We start from the raw sequence: 12,432 nt of genomic DNA, 5'->3' as shown, positions 1-12,432 counted from the left end.
TGCTGATTGTGTCAAGGAACTCCAATGTGGGAACTTGGAGAAGATATTGCCAGAACAACCAGGAAGGTAAATGGAGTGGAATCATCTTCACCTGCAAATCTCGGTCTCTCTGGGGGTCCCAACCTCCTGTGGGGAACCCAGGGCGTGGGGAGTGGGTGGAGCGCCAAAGACAGAACGCGGCATTCCGATGGAGCTGCAGCTGAGTCAATTTGAGATGATTAGAACACCTCCGTCTCACGCCAGTGAAGGTTTGAAAGTCCGAGGAAATATTATAAAATGCCTTGCAAATAAGAGAACTGGAGATGTCAGTAGGAGGTAAGAAGTTTCCTTCAGGAGAAAGATTTTGCAAGTGCTCTGGCCCTGGGCTGAGGGGGCCAAGGACAGACCTCAACACTAAGGAATAATTCTTTCACGAGCCTGACTTGGCCTGGCACTCCAACCATTGTTTTTATGTGTTAGGAATAAAAAGTACTGTTTCAAGAGCATAGATGCCGGAGTCAGAAAGATCTGGTACTGAAACCTGGTTAACTATAACCTTGGGTAAATTTCCACCTGAGTTTTGGTTTCCACTTCGGAAAGTGGGAGCACCAATAACTTCATTGTAGGGTTGCAGAGCAGCTTAAAAGAGATAATGTATGGAAAGCACAGAGTTGGTGCTTCATTGTAGCTATTAGTAAAATACAATAATTAATAAAATAGTAAAAGCTTTATTCTTACTCCAATGTAACTCTGCTGAACACCAGTGGGGCCTTAGGCCAGTTAGCTCATCTCTTTAGGTCTTGTTTCATCATCAGTTCTACTCTACACTCTTGAATGGTGCTTCTCAAACTTGGATGTGCATAGGAATCACCTGGGGCTCTTATTAAAAGGCAGATCCTGATCCAGGAGGCCTGCTGGGGTGCTGGAGAGTCTACATTTCTAACAAGCTCCTCGGCGATGTTGATGCTGGTTGTCCACGGGCCACGCTTTCCTAGCAGGTCATCCATCACCCATAATGTTAAAGCTGCTTCGAATCTGCGAGAAACAAACCGGAGTGTGATTCCTGAGGCTGTGAGAGAAGGAGATGACGGTATGCTTTTCAATGAATGGAGAGCATGGCAGAGATAAACAGAGTGTCTTGGAAGTAGGGGATTTAGGCCTGGGGAGACGGGCGTGAATGGCTGCTTTCTGTCAGGAAGGTGGTCGGTATGGAGTTGGGGAGGGCGGAGGGAGGGCAGAGCAAAACTGGGAAGGGCTGTGCAAGGCAAATTGCATCTAATTCTCTATTGTGTTTAGTCTCTAATTGGCACTCAGCAGAACAATACAAACCTGGTATCCCTTTAATTCTTTTCAAGGGGCGCCACTGTAAAACTTCAGTGTTTCCGAATTTAATCCATTACAGGTTCCTATACTTAATGAAATTACAACAATTCAACAAATGATATAATTGCCCTAAATACTGCTTTTAATATAATTACATGTAACTCACTGGAACATGCAATTGCATTCTGTAATATAATTATGACATATACCATTATCATAAAATTCCTTATCGAATGCATGCAAATAATGCAGTTTACATGTTACTCTGGTGTCAGTGTTTCCATCTGACAAAGTGCTGATTTTAAAAAATGGTAGGAATATAAATATATATATTTTTACATAGCTAGTATCAAGGATGGGGCCAATGTGAGGGAGAAGATCAAGGTCAGTGTCTCTCAAAGTGAGGTCTGCCCTCACCTGCCTCAGAATCCCCTGGGGCATGTTAAAAATGCAGATTCCTGGGCTCCCTGCAGCTCTTACTGAATCAGAATCAACAGGCTAAGAAATCTGGACTTTTAATAAGCATGCCTAAGCATTCTTACATACTTTAAAGTTTGGGAATTTCTGATCTGGATCCTCTACCTCTCCATACATCATTTGGAACCTGGACCAGGTAAGTCTGGTTGGGCAGAAGGCGTCCTTGTGATCTTTGTATCCAGCTCGCCACCAGATGTCTGCATTTGTACACCTCCTAGGGCCCTGTCACTCAGGATGTCCCATGCCTCATCCTGGCTGCACTGCTCTGTGCACTTGCTTGGTTTATGGCACCACCGGTCAGTCCAGGTGCCCACACTGGGGACCTGGGCGTCTTCCTGACACCTCATTTTAAACATTTCATTGATTCCTGAATCAGGTCAATTTCACCTCCTAAACCATTCTCAAAAATGTCTGCTTCCCACTGTTTCACCCTTCTACTATCTTGGTTCATGACAGTCATCATTTAATCATTCATTTAACAAATATGTCTTTATTAAGCACCCGCTGTGTTGTTAGAAGGTGATAAGTTAATAGGAGAAAAAGAAAGTGAGGAAGGGGTAAAGAGAGTGTTGGGAGAGTTTTGGGTAGAGGAAGGCCATGATTCACAGGTTTTAAAAGGATCTCTCTGGCTGCTGTATTGAAGATAGAGTGAAGAGGGGAGAGGCAGAAGCAGGGAGAATGGCTAGGTTTCTATTGCAATGATCCATGCAAGAGAGGATGCTGGCTTATACCAGAGTAGTACAGTGGACATGGTGAGAAGTCATTGGATCCTGGCTAAAACCCAGAAGTAGAACCTCTAAGAGCATTTGCTGGTGGAATGAACATGGGATGGGAGACAGTGAGTAATCAAGGGTGACCCCAAAGTTTTTGGCTTGAGTGACTGGTAGGACGTCACTGCCACCAACACTAACTGTCATGGGGAACGTTGTGGGAGGAGTGGGTTTGTGTTAGGGATAGGGCAGGGAGGATATCAGGAGCTCAAATTTGGACATATTAGGTCCATCATCTCTCAATGGAGCACCCAAAGGCTTCTTAATTGATGTTGTGCCTTGAGCCTTATCCTTCATGGGGCTGCCAGTGTGATCTGTATAAAAGGCAAAAGAAGTCTCCACTCCTCTGCATAAAATCCTTCAGTGGCTCCCCATTATCTGCAGGGGTAAAGTTGAATGCTATAGTATATATTGGTCTGCCTCCTGCCTGCCTTTCTAGTTTTGCCACACTCTGCTCTGCCCTGTGATACTGCTCTACCAATAATTGCCCACAGCTTGGGATGTCCCTCCTCTTTGCCTTTGCTTATGCCATACCCTTTGTTTAGGGTATATTCCTTGAGAACAAGCCTGGTTTCTTACTCATCATTTTATTCCCCAGCAACCGGTATGGTGAACTGAACTAATATTCTCACTAAAGGTTTCTGGTGAGAAGATATAACCACAATTACCTCCATTTCATAAATGAAGAAACTGAGGTTCAGAAAAGTTAAGTAACTTGAACTGAACCTAAATTAATAACCCCAAGGACACAAAGTTGACCACATATCTATAATACCCCAATGCCATTTTGTTTTTACCCCACCATTATGAACTACTTCCCATTTATGCCCAGAGCTGCATCTGCCAGGCTTCCCTTTGTCCAGGGGTCAAGTTGGCTACAATTTCACTGTCAAGTCTACACTTATAAATCTCTTACAACACACACACACACACTCACAATTATCTTTACAATAGAAAATATTTTGGGCTTCATAATTTCTTTTTAAGCTATCTTAGGAAGCCATCCTTTTTTACAATTAAAAAATACAGCATGAAAAAATACAAGTAAATATGATCTGAGATATGTTCCTATGAATAAGCTTTAAGTAAATGAGCTTCCTTGGCATGTATTTTGGAGTTCTTTGGACCTTGCTTTCTCTTCCTTAGCCAGGTTAAAAAAAATGTAGAAAACATCATAGAAAATTTGGAAAAAAAGAAAACAACCTACTCTACTAATGCAAAAATAGTTTTCATTTTTGCATATTTCTTTCCATCTTTGCTCATATTTATTCTTATTAAGCTAGATTAAATTATTTTTTAATTTAGTAAACTATTTTTACTTAACGTAAGTAAATGTTTACAGCATAAACATTTTCTATGTTTCTACATAGTCTTTATATTCATAATTTTAAATCTCTACATTATATCCTAGTCCATAGATGTGCCAAAATTTAGATGTTGCATTAGGTTGTTTAGAATTTTTCACTGTTAGCATCAGTGTTAGATATACCTTCTGTTCCAACCCAGCACCTGAAGTGTTTGGGTGGATGCAGCCCTAAGTCCAAAGAACACACCAGGCAGGGAGTCAGATGTGTTTATTGGGACTTACGAACAGGAGAAGATTCTTCCTGGTGGCAGCTGGCCAGAAAATGGAAATCAGTGCTCCATAAGGGCAGGGAGTGCAAAGGGCAGTTTATAAGGGTTTAGGACAAAGACATTCCATAGGGTATGAGAATAGAGTTTCAGCAAAGTCCCATGATACAGGGGCTGCAGGTTTGTTATCAAAGTGATCCAGTGAGGGGAGTTTTCATGCTTTGTTTACAATACCACCTGTCTATACATTCTTCCTTGAGGAGGTCTGATGACCTTTAATTTCTGTTCTGGTCACACAGGCTGCTGTGTGCTATGGGGCCTTATTCCCATTACGGAGGGGGAGCTCAGGCCCTGGGTATATACATCTTCCTAGGTATATCCTTTGTTTGTTTCTCCTTTTGGACGATTTCCTTAAGACAAACTCCCCAAACTAAGATGGACACTTTCTTATAATTATAATATACAATGTGAAAAAGCATTTCAAGAGAGCCGTTTCAACCTGGAGCCTTTGCTACAGACTACACATTGGATCCGTGGACCGCTTGAAACTTAGACAACGTTCCTCTGATAGTTAAGTTCATGTGTCAACTTGGCTAGGTTATGTGTCAGTTGTTTGGTTAAACAAGCACCTGACTGATTGATACTGTGAGGATATTTCATGGATTTAAATCATTAGTTGATTGCATCTATGGCTGGTTACATGTAAAGTTAACAAAGGAGATGAGCCTCAGCAATGGTAGAAGTTTCTTCCAATCAGTTGAAGGCCTTAAAAGGAGAACTGATGATTTCACAGTCAGAAGGGAGGATTTCCATCTCTACTTCAACCAGCCAGCTTCTCCTGGGGATTTCGTTGCAACTCATTGGGGTTCAGTCTGTAGAATTCAGACTTGCCAATTCCTATGGTTGTGTGAGCCAATTCCTATAATAAATCTCATAATATTTACATAATATATTAATATATAGTCTCCTGTTGGTTCTTTTTCCCTGGAAAACCCTGACTAATGCAGCTTCTCTAGGGCCTTGTTAAAGAACTCAAGTCCCCAAACATGGGGGCCTTTTCCACAACCCCTCCTCCAATCCTTAGTAAGGGAACTGCTGGGGTAATTCCCCTCTCAGCAGGCCAGTGTCACTTCTTCTCTCCCTAAAGGAAATGGGGCCTGGAAAACAATTCACCTCTTTGCCACAGGCAGATATACAGAGGCCACCAGAAGAAGGTTGGCCTCATGAAAGATTGATGGTTAATAAATACTTGCTCCAGAATGTCATCAACACTGAAATTTGAGATTTTTATCTCTCACTTTTAGCCTACAGCAGATTAGAAAAAAGCAATACATTACAATAATAGCAGCTAACATTAATCAGTGCCTATTATCTGCTTATTATCTCATCCACATGGAAACCCTATCATTTTTAATAATCCCATTTTATAGATGAGGAAGCTGAGTTTTGGTGATGTTAAGTATCTTACCCAAGGGCACACACTTCACTGCTACTAAGCCACAAAGCCAGAAATCTAGGGATCCAATCCAGGTAGAGACTACAAAGGGGAAAATCACTGTATGGACATACTGTTGATAGTGCATTTGACATTATTTTATCTGGACCCTTAAGATTTTTATCAAGCAATCCTTAAATAACATTTAATTAGGGACCAGTTATAAAATGTGGTTCCCAGTTTGAGGCAGGGTGAAAGCTACAAAAGGCATGCTCCAGGAATCTGTTGTTTTTCTCAAGTTTAGCTTCTGAGAAATTTGTAGACCTGTAAGAGATGAAAACCAGGGACCTTTTGAAGTATGATTGCTTACTTTTCAATTTCTATCTTTCATGAGTTTAATACTTTCTGGGACAAATAGAGTTTACTATGGAAATGCCTTCTTTTAAGATGCAATTTGTAGGCAGATTTCTCGTACCCTCGTTTATGAATGCATTGTCAAGAAATTGCATGTATTTATTCAACTTGTCCAAAAAGAGTCAAATAAGACTCAGAAACAGATTTCTCAGCAATTTAATTTTCTGAGGCAGGGAGTGTAGAAAAGACCAAGTGGATATATGTTCCTTCACTAAAAATTGAGTCAAACAAAGGGGTAGGAAGAAACTTTTGGGGGTGATAGAAACATTTATTATCTTGATTGTGGTGATGATTTCATGGGTGCACACATATATTAAAATTTATTAACTTATGCATTTTAAACAGTTGCAGTTTCTAAATCTGTAAAACATATTTTAAAAATTGAGTCAAGCTGTGTGTCCAATTTATGACACCTGTTAAATAAGTTGACCTCTTTTTCCTGAATTACACAATGCTCATCCAAAAATGGCTCAAAGAAGCTATTTGAAACCCTTATCCCCTTAAAGGAGACTTACTATTATTTAGTGGTAAATACAACAACTAGAGAACCATACAAAATTTTGTTGAATTTGAGAAAATGTGAGGAGAGATAGATAGACAAGTGCTACAAGATCTGAAGCCTGATTTCAAGTGAATTCTGTTTCTGGCTCCCATTGACTCATGTCTGACCTTGTATTAATTGTGTAAGTTCAGAATTAAGCTGCAGTGCTGTAAGATCAGCAATAGATTCACTGAGTTATCGAAAAAGGCAAGATATTAGAAGCTTGCCTCTTTTATTTCCCTGTGTCTAGAAAGAGGTATATCTTTTGTGGCTGATCATTCCATTTCCATTCTGAAGACTATATATGTCATTTTGCTCTTCTATATTGGTGAAAAGTATTGGTACAAAAATATTTTTGGTGATTCTGGCTTTCTGGTGTGGAACCAAGGTCTGTGAAATGACTGTTGTGTGACCTACAAACATAATTTCATTCCCAGTGACTATTCCCAAGCAAGAGCTCTTTATTTCGGGGGATTCGAAGTGCCAATGAAAATACAGGTCATCCTTTTTTCTAATGCTTGCACTAGACTATTATTAATTCTTTATCTTGATGGATAACTCACTTTCCTTTGGATGGAGACCTTTTGACCCTAGTTTACATCTCAGAAAAGGAGGTATATCTGAATTTGGAGAAAGAAAAAAAGGAAGAAATATTTCTTGTGTGTCTTTTACAGGTGATCTCCTGATTTTAGTATCTCTTGGGTCACAAATAATCAAAGCTCAACCCATGTCTACTACTTTACCATTTTGTGATAACAAAATGTAGTAACATCCTTTTCATACCCAGATTATTACAACATGAGCTACCGCTGGCCTTGTGTCTGGAAGTGAACATCCCACAAAGTGTCCTCTCAAGTATCACTGAGAATTGCCCAGGAATCTGTGTTTCTGATAACTATATGGAAATGTCTCTAGAGAACATGTCCTTCTAGTTCTTTCTGCTCAGTCTTCTTACCTTGATGCCAGGCTGCTGCCCATACTACTGATGTCCCTGTGAAATAGCCACTCTGGTGGACTCAACTGCCTGTGCCAACTCCCACTGGTGAGCTCTCTCTACCCTAGGGAGGGACCACTGTCTCCCTCCTTACCCACAGTGTAACCCAGCTACGATGTGGCTTTCAGCACTTTTTCTGGTTTTGGTTAAGAGACGACACAGCGGCTCCCAGCTGTGATCAGAAGAGGTCATGCTCCAAACCCAAATCTTTCCTTGTAATACCTACACAGGTTTCCCTATGGCAGGGGCAACACAACCCCCACCAAAGGGAATTCCCAGGCAGAGCCACAGTCCGACCAACTCTCAGTCCCAGAGGAAACCAGTCCTGCCCTCCTCCAGGACAGGCCGACTCATTTCCTGCTTCCGGGTGACCAACAGTGGGAATGGATTCACTTTCTTTATGGGAACTCCCCAGTGGCCCAGACGTGAGTTCACAGTACGTTTCCCAAAGTCTGGCTTGTTCAGCTGTATGTGATACCCAGTCAGGGCCATCCACCATCCAGTCCAACCTTAGGTTCCAACCTCCCAGGAGAAAATGCCTAGAAACAAAAGACACCTCCCAGGCTCCAGGTGGTCTAAACCTGGGTGTAGGGATACAGCCTTGCTGAGACTTGAGGGGGGCACAATCCTGTTGAGAAGCCTAACTGGCATTATAAATAGAAAACTCAAAATCTTAGCTTCAGCCTTTGGGTTACTTCTCTTTGCAAGGGCCTCACTAAGAACAATGGGTATGTTTTTGCATTATATTTGCATGACTAAAAGGGCTCATTAGGGTGGTGCCTCCAGGATAAACAGAGGAACTTTCCTAAAAACAAATTCCATTCTCTGTCCGTGTATGCAAAAACTGCTTGCCACCCACTAAATAGCAAGTTACCACCTTAAAAACATCGAAAGCATCCAGCTGCATTCAGATTTATGGCCACCTAATTAGTGACCTTGGCCCAAGTTCACTTTATCATGGGGACCACCAAGACTCACAAAAACATGAAGACACAAACAAGTTGGGGGTGAACTGCTGACCCAGCATGGTATCTTCTTTTTTTGCTTCCAAAATTGGTTCAGATTTTGAAATTATGTTTACTTTAAAATATATTTAAAAGGAGGAAATATGCTACCAAAAAGATAAAATAAAAGCATCAAAAAAATCCATCCCTATGGAAATAGAGGAGTTAGCATGAAAGTGGGTGAGCTAACTTTCAATTTCAGATTGTTGCATTTGCCTGTGAGTGCAATTTTGAAGGCAGGGAAAAATATTTGAAGGAAGTGAAGAGTGCGTAGGTCAATGCAATCAAAGGTGATAAGAAAACGCGATGGGATGGTTTGTGAGGCGGAAAAACTTGCTTGCATGGATGCATGATTGGATGCAAAAACTTGCTTGCATGGATGCATGATTGGATGCAGAAAATTCATATGTCTAAAGAACTAAACACCAAATTTGGCAAAAGCATTATCTTTTTTTCCCCGTATGCTGAAAACATCAAAGGGATATGTTTTCAGAGAGAACAAAGTATATTTTGGATCCTCCATGAAAGGAACATTGTGTAACTTAAGGCTTCTGGAGAAGGGAAATGGTTAGAATCAGTGATGTAGCAGTGAAGATCTTACTGAATTCTGAGAATGAGAGAATTGAAGAGTACAAATCAGCCAAGGACACTGTTCTACCCAGTATTCACCAAAGAGTTTGTAATCAGTCATGCATATAGGTTAGGATAAAAAATTCTTCAGACAAATGATTCTAATTTAAATGCAGCCCCGAAGTCATGACAGCAATCAAGAACTGGCCACAAGATTTACTGGCCACAAAATTTATCAGGAATGGAAGGTGCCTACTTTCCAAGCTTCCCAGGTCTATATAGTAAAATCCTGCCTGGTTCATCTCATCTGGAACACTCCTGGAAAAGGAAGAGTTATGATGGAAATCTTATATATGTTTTTACATTTTAAATAAATATTTGTAAAACCCTTTGTGTTATGTAAACATTTATTGTAAAATATTGGCATTTTATTTTTGTTTCATTATCATTTTGATATTTTTATAATCTAAAGTGCATTCAAGGAACAGACCCCCAATTTTTAACATTGTGTGTACAGGACATAGGTTTTAGGTTCTAAATTATCTGTATTAATTAGAGTTTACATAGTATGACGTTTGTAATGGATGTAACCTCATTTTAAACTTTAAGGCAGCCCTGGAGGAAAGCATCCTCCTCACCTGAGATGGAAGTGGAGGTCCAGGAATTTTCCTGCTGGTTAAAGGCAGAGCTGTTGGTGTTTAAACGCAGTTCTGTCTGACCCCCAGATCTGTGTTCTGTCCCAGTCACCAGGCAGTCTTCCAGGAGTTACATGGTTAAAAAAATCTTTCTGACTTCCTGTCAGCCAGGGTGACTTTCCTAACAGCACACACACACACACACACACACACACACACACACACACCCCTACCTCCTGTCCAGAGTCTAACTCTTAAGTTTTGAACGACACTTCCCGATTTAAACCTTGATTATTTAATTAAATTATTTAGAAATCACAAAGCATTCCAAGGCTTTTCCAATTAAAAAAAAAATGCTCCCAGAGAGCAAAGTAACACAGAAAACAAAAGAATTCATTCTAGAGAAGAGTGGAGGCATACTAAAGTACTGATAAGAGATGGTAAAATCAAAGCCAGATAATCATTTAATTCCACCAACACTTATTAAATACCTACTGTGTGCCAGGTCTAATGCTTGTCTCATAGAAGAATACTAAATTACCTCAGCTCCCCATTAAAACTTGGCAGAATGAAAAAAAAAAAAATGAGAAAGAGTATATTTCTAGTTGCTTGTAAAAATTATTGCTTTCCTAACTGGGAAACTAAAATTCGAGATTTGGCTTCACTGAAAGGGTTCTGAGCTTTCCATGATCTAGCTGAACCTAATTTTTTCCAAAATAATACAGTACCTCCTTTCTTTCTCCCCTTTCTCCACTTTTGTCTTTAGATGACTTGAAATTTGATGCTTTATTAAATAAAGTCTTTATGTCTTACATTGAATATTAGTAAAAATGTATTTAATGATAAGAGATTAACTTACACATGTTCATTCTCTGTAGCTTGCTTTGTAATGGAATTATTTCTGTAGTCCTGTTAAAGTTTGATTTTTGTTCCAATGTACAACAAATTGTTACCAGACCAAGGAGGTGGATTCTTTGCCTGATGTGCTCAAATGACCAATTCCTGAGCACTGGAGTTTCAAAGAGGGAAAGAATTTATTGCTTGGTGCAAAGCAGGAGAGCAGATAGACTATCAGCCCAAAAATCTGTCTCCCAGAACTGCAGTAATTCTGATAGTTTAATAGTATTAAAAGATGGGCAGGTTTTAGGATAATGAGCAGATGATATAAATATAGGTGACCTAATTATTGAGCATGCACAGATTGATTACATGCTTAGTCACAGAACATATGTAAGAAAATGGTGCCTTAATTTGATAATGGGTAGGATTTTTAGTATTATAATGAGGTATAGGTCACTTACAGGTAAAAGTCAAAGCTACTGTGCTTGTCAGGCAGGCCCACTTTGGTTAGATCCAGCTTTGGTTATCAAGATAACCTTGAACTGGGGGTGGGTTAGTCTGGGTTGACCCAAGACCCTTTATTAATAAACATTAGGGGCTGTCTTTAGTGATCTTAAGACTCTAAAGTAAAAAAACTGGATAAATGGGTACAAGTGAAAGTCAGTCACAAGGTTTTACAATCACAGGGGCACAAGACAAAGGCTATACAATCATCATCAGAGATCAAAGCAGCTGGATTACTGCTCAGAGATTTCAGGTATTTTCCTTTGTCTACTCTAATATACCAGAGGTGAAAAGGAATATCTATATAATGATTCTGAAATCATAATCATCCCTTATATCCTAAATTCTCGGTTGCAAAACAACAACAAAAGCCCTCAAGCAAAAAACAAGGCATGCTCTAGAACCCAAACTTAATCTATTTAACTTTCATTAATTAAATTTTGTAAATTTGTGTTGCATGACGAGTGTGGTTCCATTACTAACAAGAAAGGTGGAAGGACTCAGGCAAACTCAAGCTCTGTGTGTTTGTGTGTGTGTGTGTGTGTGTGTGTGTGTTGAGAAGTTTAATTAAAGGGTGGAGGCGGGGCTTGGCTGGGGGCCCTGTTAGTCAACACTGGCTGTTGTAGTGTACTCAGGAATTACCTGGGAAGTGGAAGGACCTGAAAAGGTTGTCCATGAAGTGGCCCCTTAGCTGTCCGATGAAGTGTCTGTTATTGGAAGGAAATGTGTACTTTTTGAGGTGGGATCAGTTCTGTGCTCTGAACCGAATGATTTTTCATTTTTTGTTCTGATAACAAGCTGGTGGCAAGCTTCACTGAACTGAGAAATTGTAAACTCTTAGAAAAGGCTGTCTAAAGATAACAATTCAGTGTTTCTCGGTAATGTATTCTGGATGAATCTGATAATTTAAAGCCCACTTCACCAAAATGGGAGTGGTGCTTGCATCCTCTTTATCTTCAATTATGTCTAATCTGTTTCTAATTCAAACACTGTGCTGCTGTTGTCAGATCAAATATAGATTTTAAATGTTTTATGCTTCTCCTCTGGGAAGTTTTAACATGTATGCAGGCTGTCGGTCAGGACTGTGCCAGTAGAATCTAATAAAGTTTTAGATAAATTTAAAGGGAATAAAAGAGTACTTAAAAATGAAATGATTCATGGTTCATGAGATGGAACATGGTTAATGAATGGCAGTTCGGGAAAAGTCATGGTAGAGTCTCTATGGATCACCTGCTTCACCTCTACAGAGCTCTCCTTGAATAAATACATCGCGTCTTTCAGCTTGCAAGGCAGGAGTTCAGAAACCAATTTAAAAATCAAGTCATCTTTGGGTTTGATGCAAACAGGGCCTCATAAGCATATGGGTACCGGGTC

Source organism: Choloepus didactylus, chromosome 9 (genome assembly GCF_015220235.1).
Source record: "Choloepus didactylus isolate mChoDid1 chromosome 9, mChoDid1.pri, whole genome shotgun sequence".
NCBI lineage: Eukaryota > Metazoa > Chordata > Mammalia > Pilosa > Megalonychidae > Choloepus > Choloepus didactylus.
This window is presented reverse-complemented; position numbering follows the sequence as displayed.